The sequence below is a fragment of the Sitophilus oryzae genome, unplaced genomic scaffold (assembly GCF_002938485.1).
Source record: "Sitophilus oryzae breed Bouriz unplaced genomic scaffold, Soryzae_2.0 scaffold_380_pilon_pilon, whole genome shotgun sequence".
NCBI classification, from domain to species: Eukaryota; Metazoa; Arthropoda; class Insecta; order Coleoptera; family Curculionidae; genus Sitophilus; species Sitophilus oryzae.
In genome coordinates, this window is record NW_022146952.1 from 109,563 (window position 1) to 128,014 (window position 18,452).

Consider the following 18,452-nt stretch of genomic DNA (forward strand, 5'->3'; position numbering starts at 1 on the left):
CGCTCTAACTTGCAGAGTTCATTGTTAGTACCTAAATATAGCCAGCTGTATATGCATTACGCTTAGTTTTTCTTTTTATGACTTTATTCATAGATTTTGTTGCTAATTTTTTTCCGAAATAATGAGATGACCATTTTATTTTTATCATAACTTCGCGAATTTTTGAGATCCGAACTTTTTTAAGAAAGAATTTAAAAGGTTTTTTAGTTATTTATAAAAAGTGACAGAAAAATATGCAGTTTTTAGATGAAAAATCAAAATTTTCAATCCTAAATAACTCGGAAAATATTAATTTTCTGAAAAAATATTATAGAAAATTTTTTGCTTAGAATTCACCCCTTCATTGATTTTTGCAATTAAAATGGGTGATATATTTTTTGCTCCCGAGAAGGGGTGGCACTCACCCTCAGGGTGAAAACACACATCGCTACTTTGTAACTTTTGTTTCTTACATATATCTCTATTCACTGTTAAAATTTCACGTGAATCGGTACAGGTTTTCAGAATTCGGACCCTAAAACCCTCGCTTACTAGCCTAATCAGGAATGATAAGGTATTTTTCTAAAAGTGTTAAAAAGGAATAAATTATCACGAATCTGTACAAATTACCCGTTATTATTGCAAGGCGGTATCTGGGGTAAAAGTATTTAAAATGAGTTTTTGTAAAATATTTTCTAAAAGGCAGAGTAATTTTATAAAAAAATATTATTTAGGTATTTTTTATATTTTTCTATAATGCAACAGGAAAAACATGAGTTTGGTCGTAAAAAGGTCATAAAATATGAGTATCTCTTTTATTGGCAGTCCAAGAATTCGATAATACCTATCTATAAAAGTTTATATATAAAATATATAAACTATAAAATAAATAAAGTATAAAAGTTTAATTTTCGTGGTGCAAATAAACTGAAAATATCGTTAACTATTTTATATCACAACATACGTGTTTACTTGTATTAAGACACATTGTTTTAAAATATTTGCTTAAAAGTGAAAATTAGTAATTAAATTTATACAGGATGTTTCAAAGAACATGTGCCAGCTCTCGCGGGGAGATTTCTCACGTAAAAATAAGATTTATTTTTCATATCAACATAGGTCCTATTCTGCTTTATTTTGTAGCTACAGGGTGTAATAATAATAATAATAGCTCCCGTATATAGCGTTTAACGCCTTGGGAGTAGCAAGGTACAGCTTGCCATACTAGAGCTGTTCGGTATACAAGGAAGGTAATGTGGCTAGCACTACGCTTCAACCGCCTATTATTACCTCAGGATTGTGAATCCAAAGTACTCATTTAAGGCTGAGTCGACCTAGATAGCCAAACTATTTTTATTTTAATAAAAATAGTCGGCTAATGGGAAATGCCGGGTGTAGGATTCGAACCCACTACCTTGAGATTGGTAGACGAGATCCTGTACCTCTGCGCCACCGGGCAGCGTAAAAACCATTCTCCCGTGAAGTACAACGCCTGGTTCTAGTGACCGGTGTTGTGCCGGTATGGAGAAAGACATATTAAAAATGCTCTAGGTTGAGACAAAACCAAATACAGTACAACGCGGTCGTTATGTTATATATTAAAGAAAACAATTGGGATTGTGTTTTGTCTAGGATAAAGTTTTAAAAATATCTTACCTTTTTCGAGGAAAATTGCTAATATTTTTTATTTGCTACTCGCATATCAAATGGTTTATGAACTTTTACCTAATTGCAATACGGATTTTATTAAAATCCTGCATTTTCGCGGTTTATAAATAGAAACATAAAGATAATAATATAATTATTGCTGGGTACTTTTTGATAAAAAAAAACAATGCCTTAAAAGTTCGTCATTGCCGTCTCAGTCTCTCAGATACAGGGTGAACTTTAGACTTTATTTGTCGAGATCCGAACATTAAAGTTATTCAGAGGGGCGTGTTTGATTTTGTATTAAAACATAATATTTTTGATCAAAATGTAATATCAAATACGAGTATAATATAAATGTAGATATCTAGTATAAAATAGCCTACTCTGTAAATATCTCTACTCCATCGTCAAGGCCTGAAATGAAAAGCATGTTGTAAATATTTAAAAAAAAAATGTTTTCTATAACTCACGTGAAGACTGGTGATGAGAGTTAATGAATTTTGGCGTTGGGCTGGTTGCGCCTTATATTACCAGATAAATCATGTTTCCTCTTTCTTTTTTGTTCAGCTTCTGCAGGACGACCAGCCTGAATCCTGTTACTACCCCTTGATAAACCTCTATTCTTTCTCCTGGCGATGGATGTAGGCTGAACTTTAATCTTTTTGGAACGAATGTGTTTTTCAGCTGCAAAATTTAATGCCTGGGCTGGTGTCTGGTTTTTGCATAGAATATTATTCAATTTTATCAAAGCTGTAGTAGATTCCGGAGTAGTATTTTCTTCGAATATTTTGCTAATCCTTGTAAATTCCGTGCGAAACGTTTCTAAAGCATCTTTGTGATTTTCACTTAAATCAATTATGTTAAGGTCAGTTTGTGGGTGTGGAAACTCCGTTGGCGGAATAAAGTCAATGTCAGTATTACAAATTTCAGGATGGTGAGTTTCTTTAAAGTCCATGTCTTGAAAAAAATCTGCGGATACTTCTTCTCCGAGGGCAATGCGAGCTAGTTCAACTTTATCTTTATGTGTTAGATGTGGTGAATTTTGGAATAAAAATCCGAATTGTAATTGAAGAGCACACAAATGTTTGCAAAATGATCCACTTGCGCCACTCGGGCAATCGCAAAATCCGATTCCAGTGTTCACGGTGTATAAAAGCGAACTGTCTTTTTCCGATGCTATATGATATTTAAATATCATGTCAATTTTCTTTGATCTTGAGCAAAAATGTTTGTAATCTAATTGTGGCTTACTACGCCTGGAGTTAGCAAACTCTATTAACCGTCGTTTGTAGTAACATTCAAATGTATTATCAATAAAGTCTACTAATGCACAACTATTGAAAACTTTACATCGTTGTAAAATAACATCCTTAAATATGCGAATTGAGGTTTCCGTATAATTATTTGTATTATTCCCTCTTGTGATTATATACTTTCTGAATGAAATACGCCATTCTAATCGCCTTTCCCACAGTTTAGTGACGTGATCACACAGTAAACTATTTTCAGAAACTTTTTCATTGGAGATAAAAGTTTCATAATTCTCCTCGGCATCTTCTGGCGTATCTGAATACAGAATCTCTCTAAACATTTGCATTATTATTCGTCTGTCTTCTTTTTGCACCTTATGACTACTGTGCCACAACCATCGCCACATTGCTTGACATAAGTGAAAAGTGCAAAGTAGTAAATGTGCTGAAGGAAATACTTCTTTGAGTGCATTCCGCTCTGCAGAGCTGTTATCAGTCATTATTACTTTTGGGCTGAATATTTTGCCACTTAGCTCCAGTGTTTCCTTCGTAGCAGAAAATGCTAAAGCATAGTTTGCTTCTGTTTGAGCCGTGTGCAATATACAGGCAAGCGGTAATGCTCTGACTTTATTGGCTGTAAATATAAATGTTACGTAAGTACTTGTTTGGTCGCAAGACCCGCTAGAGTCAATAAAAATCATTTCGTTGGAAAACTCTTCCAAAAATGTACGCAACATTATAGGAGTAACAACAACCACCACCATTGGACTTCCACGAATTAAGATTTCCACGCCACTTTGTTTAAAGTCAGGAATTTTTGATCTCAATATTTCAATGACGCTTTTCTCGTCGCGACCACCATATTTAGTTTTTCTCCACTTGTCATACATATATTTAATTTGCCTTTCCGTTGGATTAATTTGTGCGTTAGCCAATACCGATGAAATATTACTCAAACGAACTTCTTCCGACTCCAGTAATTTCATTTCATGGTACGTTTTAGCAGATGCTACTGTCATTCCTGCGTGGAAATATGTGTTGAAACATTTTAATGTAATTGAATCCAAGCGTAGATAACTATATGCTTCTGCTACGTTAATTTTATGGGAGTGACAGAAATTAATATTGATAATCACGTTGATACCCTCTTTGAGCGATTTTTTTGAATTTCAAGTCAATACTGGCATCACATTTTTTATTCCTGTCTCAACAATCCTGCCGTTTCCGACTGCTAACTTTATTGAGACTTGAATGCTGACAAGCGAACAACTTGCGAAATATGTAGCGGGTAGGTTTTGGAAAACTCCTCTTTGTTATCCAGTTTGTGCTAGTACAAGCAGAAATTTTTTTAATCCAGATGTCACACTTATCTTCAGTAGTATCGCCGTCAACTAATTTGCATTGACATATTACTTTAAACTGCTCATTGTTGACAGCTTCAAAATTGTTGATGTGTGTTTCATTACATATGTCTAATAACTTTTTCTTTATGAGTTCTTCAGCCATTATGATACCTGAGTTAAAGAAAAAATAAAGTTGGGAATTTATGTATATTACAGGAATATCCTGCGTATAATATTTCACTTGGAATTTCTTTTTAATAGAAAATTTTCTCAGTCAACTGTTAAGAATCAAAAAATGAAATTTTATACAGGGTGATACTAGTTTTTAATATAAGCGGCAACGCTGCATCGCTCAAAATATTTCAAATCGTTAGATCACAAGCAATTAGGTACCTATTTTGCCAAACTTTCAAAATAATTCAATGTCACGTTTTCCATAAACGTCTAACCTACCATGGACAGTGAGAGAAATTAAAATAACTTAGGTATTTCAAATTTTAAGTGGCACCACTGGCAACGCCGCACGACGAGTGACGAGAACTGGCGATTTGGATAAATCGCGCATACTCTGTTTTAAGATAGACAGATAATTTTTATAAAAACGTATATTCACGTCTTCTAGATACTCGCCAGATTGAGAGATTAGATCATCGAGCATGTAGCGCAATTAATAATAATCCATATTATGACATGCCGAAAGAAGTTTTTATTTTAGAAATTCTCTAATGTTTGCCTGAGAAGCACGATAAGAATCCATTTACCAAAAGATGCTCAGTTTGGTATATTCGTACACACTAATCAGCAACTAGGTAGTAAATAAAAATACTTAAAACTATCAAACCATTACACGAAAATCATTAAATGAAAACGGAAGTTAGCCTATGAGAAAAATGACAGCAGAGTAATGAGTGCGTTGCGACGTTGTCCGTGTGAATTGCACTTGGGAATGTCCTATTTAAAAACGCGTATCTCAAGACATTGTCAAGTGCATTACAGCGCGATGTTGTGTTGCACTGCACGGGGGAATGGCTTTACGCCACCGGGCACCTTAGCTACACGGTGTTAAAGTCTTAATAATCTTTCGATTTATTATAATTTTCTTCCAAGTACTTTTAGTGATTCGAATTAAATTTTGAGGGTAAAAGTTACTATAAGTGCTACATATTTTAATGCTAAAAAAGTGTCGATAAATTCTTCAGGAACGTGCACATGGGTTATCACTGGAATATTAAAAAAAGCAACATGTGCACTGATTTGTTTTTCTTTTGATATCAAAATTGTTATCTCTTGATATTTTGTCGAATTCCGTCTCCTTGATGAGATAACGCAATTTTATTAATCACAATTAATAAAATAAAAATACTAAATTATGTATTTTACCTAATTTATTATTAAATATTATTACACTTCTGGTTATTATTACTATTAGTCTAAACTACAGCAATTTCAAATAAAAAATAATGGTATTTAAGATACTTACAAAAAAAGTAATTTTAAAAAGTTTTAAAATCCTGTAACTCTAAAACTATGCATTTAATGAGTACTTATTTAAAACTTTCGCAAGTTAATGATATTATTTTTTTTAAAGGTTGCTATTAGACTTGGATCAAGGATAATTAATAAAATTCCGTTTATCTTATCCAGGAGGCCGAAATCGACAAAATATCAAGAGACAACTTTTAATCGGCATTAAACAGTTTACACTATTTCGCTAACAAAAGACAAAAAAGTCAGTGGCGTACATGCTTTTTTTTAGAAAAAATATTCCAGTGATATACAGGGTGTCCCAGAAATAAGTGCAAATATTTTAACTGGTAGTATGGTTCAACCCCAGAAACACGCCTATGAGTTATTTTTGCGAAAAAAAATTGTTGAAAGTTTAAAATTTTCCTTGACATTTTCCGGGAAATTTCAAAAAAAAATGAGTGCCACTTGTTTATTCACCCGAGATTTCTCTACGGTGTATCTAACCTTGCAATGTTGCAACCTCCTATGTTATCTACATTCTACATAGTTCTACATTTATAAATTCATAGATAAATTTCTACTCAAAAAATTAGGCATGTTAAATTTAATCTTTTATCAGTGCTCATTATTAATCATTATAGAAAAAAAAACATTAATTATTTTTAGTACTTACCCTTTCAATGAAAACTTAACAAAAATCACCGAAAATTAACTAAAACATTACGTTTATGATGTTTACGAAAATCTTTGTATGCTGCAAAATAACTTTATTTTGGAATAAATTTAATAAAATGATTCATCATATTATTCACAATCAGGTCACAAAAAAGAAATTCCTAAAATGTTTATCGTAATTTAGAATTCAGTGTATCGAAAACAGCCCAACGAATAATCGATTCATTTTTGTTTTGTTTGTTTTCTTTCATGTTTCTCTGTTTTATTTGAACCACTGATTTATAAAACACCTTGAAAAGCGTAGATTACTTTGAATACCTTTTTGAATGAATAAATGTTGAGAATTATTGTCTCTTACCGCCACTTTACGAACTACTTTCAATCTAAGAAAATACATGTTTCACTCAACAATTTTAAATAAGTATTTTGTTTTCTGGCTATTTTTTCGATGTATTTCGACAATTCCATCGACAGCCCAACCGTCGGCCAAGAGTGCCGCGTGTCCACTGGTTCTTTGAGCTTTGAACAAAACAAAAATGAATTGATTATTCGTCGAACTGTTTTCGATATATTGAATTCTGGATTACAATAAACATTTTAGAAATGTCTTTTTTGTGACTTTATCAATAATCAATTCATTTGTGTTTTGTTTGTTTCCTTTCATGTTTTTCTGTTACATTTTTAAAATTTAATAAGAATTTGATTGCTTAGAGTGTCCTAATTTGATATTGTTGAAACTACGGCAACGTTGCTTAACATAGTCGTATGACGCAAGCCCGCCACGACGGCGCGGCGCCTCTAAGCTCAAAGAACCAGTTGACACGAGGCACTCTTGGCCGACGGTTGGGCTGTCGATGGAATTGTCGAAATACATCGAAAAAATAGCGAAAAAACAAAATACGTATTTAAAATTGTTTAGTGAAACATGTATTTTCTTAGATTGGAAGTAGTTCGTAAAGTGGCGGTAAGAGACAATAATTCTCAACATTTATTCATTCAGAAAGGTATTCAAAGTAATGTGCACTTTTCAAGGTGTTTTGTAAATCAGTGGTTCAAATTGTGGTGAAGTCTATATGAAAATAATGTGTTGGGGAATAAAATAATACCAAATGGGGACTGTTGTTTTAGAAGTTATTATATTTCCATGTACAAGTAAAGCAGCACAGTGAAGTGTATTTTAGTTAAGTGTGTATCAAAAAAAAGAACAGTTACATCGATCTGTCATAAGTATCTTTTTTAATGTTGGGTAAGTTTTTTAATTTAACTTTTTTAAGTTTTAAACATTTAACTATTTTTGCAAACTCCTCAGGTCTTGTGATTTTATGACTTACTTTTAAACATATACTTTCTTCTCCATATGGCAACACAGTGCGTCGAATTACCTGAAATCCGGGCTTGATCCGGGTAATTGGATGTGGTTGGCGATATCTGCCGGCGGTTCTCAAAATGCTGCGATTATTTTTTTAAATTTTCAAAGTTAAATAACTCGGTTATTTTCAATTTATTTTAAAAATGGTAAAGAGAAAATATGTTTCTTTTGACCAGATCTACCACCCCTTAAAATATTTGCACTCATTTCTGGGACACCCTGTATATCCCAGTGATTTTTAACTTTAAATTTAGCTTTACAATATGTTGAGTTTATAGTAACATATAGTAAAATTCCTTTAAAATTTTGAAGCCTCTAAATATTCGAAACGCTAAAATTTCTTGAAAGAAGATTATAATAAATCGAAAAAAGATTAAGATTTTAACACCCTGTTGCTACGAAATAAACAGAATCTCGGAGCTATGTTAATATGAAAAATAAATCTTATTTTTACATGAGGACTCTTCCCACGAGAGATGGCACATATTTTTTGAAATACCCTGTATACAATTTATTTGTCAATGTAGGAATTTTGACTTCGTAGGATTTTTATATTTTATTGAAATTAGATATTTTTATTTACTTGATTGATTTGCTTGGTGCGACTACTACACTAAAATTATTAGTAGTTTTTGAAATGAAAATAATTATTCAGGAAAGCTTTTAATAACATCAAATAGCCGAACATGACTGGATGGTTGTTGAATTTGAAAGAATAGATAATAAATTAGGAAACTGTGTTTTAGAAAATTTCTGTATAAATTAAATGATTGGTGTACGTATTTAATATACTAGCGATTTAAAACATGAAACACATTATACAATATAAATTAGTGTATTAGAGCATTCGAAAAAGAAGCAGTTTCTTTCTGATTCAAATATTGATTTATTTCTTACAAGACAAGCTAGATATTGTATATCGCATTATAAAAATTAGTTAATAATATATAATAAAATTATATAAATATTCTTGCCTTGAACTGCTAATATAAAAATTAATTCCACACCATTAATTCCAATAGTTCGTCATAATCAACCCAAGCTCATCTGATAACCCCGATGACCACGAAATTTTACCTGATGACCCCGAAACCGGTAGTGAGAGCAGGTTGATCCACATTATGACAAACACAGTGTGAATTTAATTTCTATATCAGCAGTTCAAGGCAAGAATATTTATATAATTTTATTATATATCTATAACTGCAAGAAATATATTTCCATTTATATTTTAGGCTAGCCGAAGAAACCCTTTTATTTTACTATCGATAGTGCGCCTCGGTAGTACAAAAGAACGACCATAGAACAAAGGCCGCTCACTCGCCATGCGTGACTTAATATCTTAGCGCTGTTTTTCGACAACTCGTATTTGTCATTTTGTGGAATCAACCCAAGCTAATGTTAAACAAAGTTATTTTCATACTAGTTGTGTCACTTGTTTAATGAAACATTACATATTTCTTTCTCAGTGAATTATTTATAAAATTCGCATTATAAAAGTACCACGAATATATACTACAAAATCTTTAAATTTTATCAACTTTTAAAAACTAAATTTTCTTAATATTTAGAATTCTTAAAGTTATTGCCAATCCTTGTTTTTTTTTATTCAACACAATACTAGATAATAAATTGCTCAAAGTATCTAGTATGTAGTATAGAAAAATATTCAATATTAAAATATGATATGTTGCTTGGTATATCAGTATGAGTTAAAACTTTTATTTTACTATAGCATGTTAATAAGCATCATACTTTATTTTGTATTACAGAAAAACAAAGTCCTTATCCTTTTTAATTAAATTGATATAGTGTTCAGCACATTGGCGGTACTCAAAATTAATAACACATTTGCGATACCCAAAATTAATGTTTATTTAGTAATTTCTTAGTTCTGAAAGTATCTTACCCTAAATTTGTAAAAATTTGAAAATTTAGTAGAACATTATAGTTTAGAATGTTCTAATTAATTTTAATCACTTCAAAGAAAATTTTTGAGCTAATTAGAGTGTTCTAACTATATGAAATTAACTAGAATATTGAACTGTTCCCTTTATGTGATAAAAACCTATGAATAAAAATGATAATTTAATTTATACTTATTTTATTATTTATCTTCCTCCAGATGTTTGTCAAGATATAATCATTCACTTTCAAATCCGTTTTGTTTTCCTTTTCTAAGTAAAAAATAGTAAACGTTATTTAAAAAAAAATATAATTTAAATGCTACAGCAAAAAGCTGCTAGAAAGAAATGTGAATCATAAACAGCACTGTTATGTAACTATCTCCGAAACTTATGTAAAAAACTTTCAATAACTTTGCTGTGTTAGTAATATCATAACTAACGCAAGCAAGTTTAGTCTGGTGGGGCATTTTAGTTCCTCTGGGCATCAAATTAAGTAAATTTTGATAGTAACATGGCAAACAAGTACTAACTACCTACCTTAAAATTAAGTTGTCGCGAGGACGAGCCGGCAACTATTGCAAGTAATCACTTGCGCCCGACCAGATAAGTTGCCGCTAAACTCGTCGACTTATTTTGTTAACTCGGGGCAGAATGTCCGACGAGGTTATCTTCATGGAACTTGGTCATGTCGGATAGAGTTGGGTAATTGTTTTATCTGGAATTTCTACTCTTGTTTTAATAACGGCTATTTGATTGTTAAACATTTAGTTTTTTGGGGGTTTGTATCAATATGTTTTCAAATATACCGAGGACGGTCGTCATTAGTATTCCTATTTGAACTTTTCTGACTTTAGTCAAGTTATAAACATGATTAACGCATGTCCAATAATACATAATTCCTAGAATTTATAAGAGTTATAAGAATTTAAATTACCTCCGGAATTGTTTTAAAACCAAACCAATATTTTGAAAATTCTTAAATATTTGTAACCGTAAAAACATCCGGAAACAATTTACACTCGTGTGGCATTGGGTAAGAAAATTTTAGATAAAAATATTGAAAAAAATTATAGAATGAGACATTTTAAGAATTATTTTATAAAAATACATATCTGCTACCTTCAGTAAACCAAAATTGCCAAAGAGTGACAGAATGATTAGTTACCCATTGGGTTTTACTATTTCGTGTAACTGAAGTAAAAAAAAAGATAATATATGACGAATTATATTTTATACATAAATTTTATATATAAATTAATAAAGAAAATATAGGAGCTAGTGGGTTTGCAGCTAGAAAATAAATTAATAAATATATCTTCAACAAACTCTTAATTTTTGTTGCAGATATCATTTTAGTTAGAAACACCTACTTTTCAAAGAGCGAGGAACAAGTGTTTCATATTTTAATAAGAGTCATAAATCATAAGAGCCGTATTTTTGAAATACAGAATTATCATGGTAAATATTGATTTTAGGTGTAGAAACGGTTAATAAAACAGTTAAAACTGTTCTTTTCTCGACAAGAAATAGGGTACCTATACTGTTTAACGTAGTGGGGAGTTAGAAATAGAAGAGTTTTAGTAAACTGAATTTCCAAGAAGGTGGCACTATTAAAAATCAAGATATTTTGATTTTAGAATATCGAGAGTACTTAAATATGTGGTCGAATTAGTTTAAAATTGAATATATTTCAAAAACCACCCGTTATAGTATATGATATTAGGGCAAAATTGGTATGATAAATTAATGGCAATGATTGAATTACCTTTAATTAATTAATGGAAATGATTGAATTACATTTTATACTGAAAAAAATGTGCACAGTCTTTGCTCGCATATTTTTATAAAAAAATATAGCGAAAACCTTAAACTAGTAACGTGATATAAAGCTTTTTAGAAACGTCACATCAACTACGTCGATCTTATTCATTCTTCGTCACGATAATTATAAATATTTATCTTTGTTGAACAGAGTTCATTTCACCGTTGGTGAGCTTGGCCGTTTTATCGGGTCTTTGGCAGCCAGGTTCGTTTGCTTGAAACCTTATAGGCCAAAAGGAACTGACTCCATTTCTTGTTTAAGTAAAATTTCGCAGAGATAAGTAGAAAACCCTAAATTAACGCCGAAATGCGGAATTAAACGGAGAAACGAACTGTAATTCCAAAATGTATGTAGATTTTACTCGAACTTATCTCTGTATCGGTTTAATTGTACAAAAGGTAATTAAGGTTAACTCAAAAATTATCTCATTTTTTATATTTTATTATCTTTACCAAAATCAAGATAAAAATATAAACTATCTATTAAATCTTAATTTTATATTTAGTTTTCTAATTATATATTCTTTTTTTTTGTCTATTAGTTTATCTGAAGATAGTAGACAAAGATAAGACAAAAGAGGATAGTAGACAAAAGATAGTAAAAAAGGGACTTTTGAAGAAATTAAAAAAAACATATCACTTACCAACCTAGTTCCAGCTATGTTGCAGTCGATGGAAAACTGGGAGGCTGTACAAAGCTACATGGAGGCTGTCATACCTATAAAAGATAAGGAAGCAAGACAGGTTATAGATCTGACAAAATCATATTAACACTTACCATGGGAGTTGACTTTACTGTTGACTTCTCTACTTCTGAAAGATGCTACCAGACTCTGAAGAACAGTCTAGGAGTGCACTTTTCAAATACTCACCAAGAACATCGTCACAGTACACACTTATCACGTATAGAGCTGGAACCACCTCCCCCAAAGTAATACCGAAAGGTGATCCCTGGCGGAGATATCTTAGGACGAACGTGGAGGTTTTTAGTCGGTTCTATTTCAAGTATCTCCTCTTACATAAGACCAATATTGTAAGAGTCTTGTTTGCCGTTAAAAAATTATTTATATTAAATTGTGTTATTTTAAGAAATAATATTTTATTTGAATCTCTAATTGCCTTTTCTTGACCGCATGTATAAAATGTCGTTTCCTAGACGATGCGGTTTGCATTGTTGATGATTATTTTGACTGACGTCGCAATTTATTAAAAAAATATTAAATTCAGATTAAAATTGTGTGGAAAATATTTCTGGGACTGAATAGAAGGAATGAAGTATTATACAGGTGAGTGTATTTTGTTCACTCACGGGCATTACTGGGATTTGTATGAGAGTAATTTAATATTATTTAGTTAACAGTTATTGAGCTTTAGTAGTAGATAGAGAAGGGTATTTTAGTATTACTTTTGTGTGTGTGTGTTTTATAGTAGACAATTATTTATCAAAGGGCATTTTAATATAGTTTAGTTAAAAGATAGATGTTTATCAAAGAGTGTTTTAGTGTTATTTATTATAGATACGTAATGGACAGCTATTTATCAAAGAGTATTTTAGTAATATTTATTGGGTGTGATTTATAATACCTGGCAAATTATCAAATGGTGTTTAGTATTATTATTTTGGAGTGCTTTATATTTTTACGTATGACCCAAATTGTTTAACAATATTATGCTATGTCGCTTTGTGGCCATCCCTTTTGTGCGTGGGAAAGACGCCTTGTCGCTTAGCTGCGGAACAACAATATTAAGCTATGTCGCTTTGTGGCCATCCCTTTTGTGCGTGGGAAAGACGCCTTGTCGCTTAGCTGCGGAACAACAATATTATGCTATGTCGCTTTGTGGCCATCCCTTTTGTGCGTGGGAAAGACGCCTTGTCGCTTAGCTGCGAAACAACAGTATTAAGCTATGTCGCTTTGTGGCCATCCCTTTGTGCGTGGGAAAGACGCCTTGTCGCTTAGCTGCGGAACAACAATATGTGATGTATTTAATTTGTATGGGCGACAGAAATTACTTCAACTACAACTTAATCATGGCAGATAGACCAAAGAAAAGACGTATGCATGTGGCTAGAAAAGAGTTCAAACAACAAGACAAAGTCAGAATATGAAATAATTTGGAAAATTTTCAAAATTTGTTAAGAGACAGAAGAGATTCGGTACGACCTGATAGCCAAAACCAGTCAAAAATATTACAGACTAGTAAAAGTATATGGCCGAACGTCGAAAGCATACATAGATTTCGAAAGTACATGTAACACTATACAGAAGAGTGAAGCAAATCCTATGACTTTACCTATACATATATCTCGATGTTGTGTATTGAAAGGACATCGTGATGGCAGAGTTGAATTTTTGGATACTATCAATTTCGAACTACAAATCGATGGCATTTAAAGATCGGTGGATATTTACCTGACAACGAAGCGTGCGTGTAATAAAAGATGATACAACTTTCTTGTCTGAAGCTACTTCTCCTGAAATAAATGATGTACAGAAAATAACTTTGCGATCAGTCATGCAGTGCCAATATCACCAAGTGAGCAAGTTACTATCAGAACTACTGGATACTGAGCATGCTAGGAGAATCTACAAGGACTATCCCATACGTGAAAGACAAGTCTACAGAATTAAAGCCAAAATACTACAATGGGTAGTTCTGCAAAAAAAGTGTGATTTCATGTAGTTCGAACTTCTCACGATGATTTGAACCACTTAGCTGCTAAAAAAACTTACTAAGTATTATTGGTTTCCCCGGATGAAAGCTAATGTGGGAAATACATTAAGTGCTGTATACTGTGCTTGAATAAAGAAAACGACCAACAGAAGAAAGAACTTCCAATGTCCATCCAAGTGTTGATATTTTTGGATGACATATCTGCTTTATTTGAACGACCTATTCGGATTATCACTGATCTGTTTTCACATCTAAAATGTTCAGTGCTTATTGTCAAGAACGAGCAATTATATATGTGAAAGTAGCGTTGGTGCTTTAGTTTAGGAATATCTCGGATCACAGAAAAAAAAACTGATCTATAATGCGATTCTGAAAAGCGCAATGTTATATGACTCTGGAGTATGGATGTTAAGCAAAAAAAAACATAAAAAGAAGTTGTTGTCTACCGAAATGGACTTCTGGTGAAGATCAGCCGGAATCTACCGTTTAAATAGAATTAGGAACGATAGAATACGTGAAAAAAAAATGAAGGTGGATGGTAACATTGTAAAGATATACAAGAAAAACAACTACAGTGGTACGGCCATATGTAGGTACAACGAATGGCTGACGACAGAATACCAAAGCAAGTATTGCAGTAGACATCTAGAGATAAACGTAAACGAGGCTGACCTAAACCTTCCTGAAATCAAGGATTCGAGAGAGCCATGTTGGAAAGGAACCTATACTATCAGGAGATATGGGGACAACAGACGAAAGTGGCGCATGGAAACCGGAAGGCGACGAAGGACGCTGTAACAAGCGGATACATAGTCAAATTGAACATTACAATTACACAATCCACAACTCACTGATGATCTCAGCTCTAAAGGAATAAGACACCAACATATGTCCATATGTCGCTTTGTGGCCATCCCTTTTGTGCGTGGGAAAGATGCCTTGTCGCTTAGCTGCGGAACAACAATATTAAGCTATGTCGCTTTGTGGCCATCCCTTTTGTGCGTGGGAAAGACGCCTTGTCGCTTAGCTGCGGAACAACAATATTAAGCTATGTCGCTTTGTGGCCATCCCTTTTGTGCGTGGGACAGACGCCTTATCGCTTAGCTACGAAACAATATTTAACTATTTTATATACTCGATTATGGTGATGTGATCATGTGCGTATTCCAGTGATGCTCAAGTATATTTTATTTTTATAGATTGCAAATTGCGTGATCATAGAGTGAGAGCATTACACAAGTGTCCTGGCATCTAAGGTGAGTTTAGCTTCTTTTGTCTATGTTGTTTGAATATTAAATTGATATTAACACCATTCATATATTATGCTATATAAAGAAAAAAAAATATTATATTTTTCTTACTCTCTCTTACAATATCAACCACTACAGCATCACTTTCCTTTGGCTTCCGAACCACACAGAAATTCCTAGAAATGACAGAGCTGACTACTTCGCTGCAAAAATGCCCAACCCTCATAAAACCACCCTTGTTTTCGCCGTGCAAGATCTAAAGAATTATGGCAAACATATGATCGATAGTATATCCAACTAGAATGAGACTTAGAAATGAATGATAATAAGCTTCATGAAATCAAAAGGGACTATTTTGAGAATAATATCGTTAACTTACCTAGAAGAGACTTCGTTGTACTTACTTACCCATATATACCTCCTTAAAGGACAGAACTAGTCCATTTGTGAAACATGTAATCTGCCAATATCTGTCAAACACATTATCTCTGAATAGTCAAAATACGCCGTAAAACGAAGTCAACACGGTATCGTGGATAGGTAGAGGTAGCCCTTTCCTTCCAAAATAACAAGGCTATGTTGGACTATATAAAGGATATCGACATATATAAACATATATAAATAATGGGATAAAGTCTAAAAGACTCTGCAGTCGATCCGTCTTTAACACATATCTTTCTGTCTCTCTTTAGTCGGTAAGGCATACCGACAGTCCTGTCAGTGAAGCGGACTCTGGTTTACAGATTTTCGGCCACGAGAAAAAAAAACAAAAAAAACATTAACACATTGCGTTAGGAATCAAATGGAAAACAGCTTCTCAGGCATTTTACTCATTTACCCGTAAACAAATGCTTAACCAAGAAAAGTGAATTGTAAAAAATGTCTATATCTTTGTGGCGGATCTCTTCAAGAGAGTCCTACGGGTATTTCGTCACTCTAGGAAAATCTACAAAATAAAATAGAACAAAGGTCAACGGTCTCGAATAGTTGTATTTAGATATAACTAACCCTAGATATATAATATAACCTTTAGATATAACCCTAACCTTACGGCGGTACATATTAACATTGCAAATACCATCTATAGTGTGCTACCACTCTCTATAAATGTTATGTTAGAGACTAGTCTATAGATTATTAGTTACCATAAGCTTTAAAAATTGTACGATTCTTTTTAAACTTATCTTTTTTACCCTGGTACCTGATACGGAGGCTCTCCCAAATTGCAAAATTTTCGAAAAGACTCTGTACCTCAGAAACGAAGAGGGCTATGAAAACTTTGTTTACAGTATCTTCCATTTGACAAAAAAGTGGGTTTGTGCAAACCGCATCCTCCTATCTTTACTAATAACCGAGATACAGTATGATTTCTAACAAAATGGGACACCCTGCCTTGATCATACATTTTAATAGAACGAGTATTTGTATTTCTAGAACCGTTGCTAACATAAACTTATTTAATAAAAAATGGTGTGTAGTATTATTTGTTTTGTAAAGAGCCATGTAAACTATATTATTATAAAACGGCCTAATTAATAATTTCTGCCCCTATTAATGATTTAAGTATATTTTTTCCTTTCTTATAACACTAATTTTTCTTTGAAAACACGGATTTTGACAAAACTCCAGTAGAGGGAGAAGGGAGTTTCTGCATCCACCGCACGGCGCAGAAAGTGACGTCAGACGTAAAACAGGTAAGAAAGGTTAAAATACGTCAATCGTGAAACACTATATGGAAGCCAGTTTTCACCTTTTCAATAAGTTTATATCTACACTACAACCTGAGATACGAAGAGAGCCAAAAAATGCCACATTTTCACCCTGATTTTCAGAAACCAAGGAAGCTAAAACAAATCTATGTGCAACATCTTCATTTCTGTAGTATCAGAATACTTCTAATGTTAAAAAGGTCGTTTTATTGGACATAAAATTATGGCACTTTGCCATTATTTTACCACCTTAGTGCTTATATATAGATTCCGACATCCTATTAGTCACGTTCGAAGTTGGTACACACACTAATATACGTTTAAATTTGCTAGAGTAAAACTTTCAGTTCAAAATTAATTAATTAATAATACAGTTAATACTGACATTTTTTCTGTTGTATTTGTGTGATATTTTTGCATTTGGCAATATATTGGTAGAAATTTAGTTAGAGCAATTCCTCCATATTACGGAATATACCGAAAAACAATTTTTAAATTCCTTAAAAAAATTTAAAGGTAGTACAAACAATCTTAAAAAACTGAATACAAGGTTCTTAGTTTCCTGTTTACCTAACCCAGATTCCTGCTTGTCGAACGACTATGGAGAACGAGGGAAGAGCAAGTAGGCCATTATATCCAACACACTTAAATCAATTTTATGTCATTGAAATTCTACGCTTCCTTGTCGCACTTAAATATAAAGCCGGTCATTTTTCAGTGCCGCCACATTCACCTGGGAAATATAGCTGGTGTCACTGCGAACTAGATCTTTTCATGCTAAAATAAGCTTAGATATTACACTTATGCATTTTACTTTGTAAACACGCCTAGCGACGGTATTACTATAGTGTGATTTATATAGATCTGGAAATATGTCACCTTATATAAATAAAAACTTATTTTACACTTTGAGTAAAGTTTTTAAATATTAAGAAAAATAAAATTAGATTTATTAGTATTTAACGTCATGTAATTTTCAAATTGTTTCTGTTGCAATATGACATGGTATTTATCATCACTAAAGTATCAGCTAATTTAAATTATATTTAGGATTTAGAAAATAACGTCAATTTAATATTATTTCTTTGTAAAATTATTATACAGGATGTATCAAGTAGATCTGATAAATAAGATCTTTTTATTATTCACTCATCAAAAAGAAAATATGCGGATATAATTTAGAATGCCCAATAAAAAATACTGTCATTGTGACACATGTCATGCGAATTTTTTTACGCATGCAAAAAGTAGATTCAAGTGAAAAAACGTCGGAAAGTTGTTCAGAACTCAATTTTTCGTCAGTGTATTATTTTTAACAAATATACAGAAACAAAATAAAATATCAGTTTTCCATTGGGA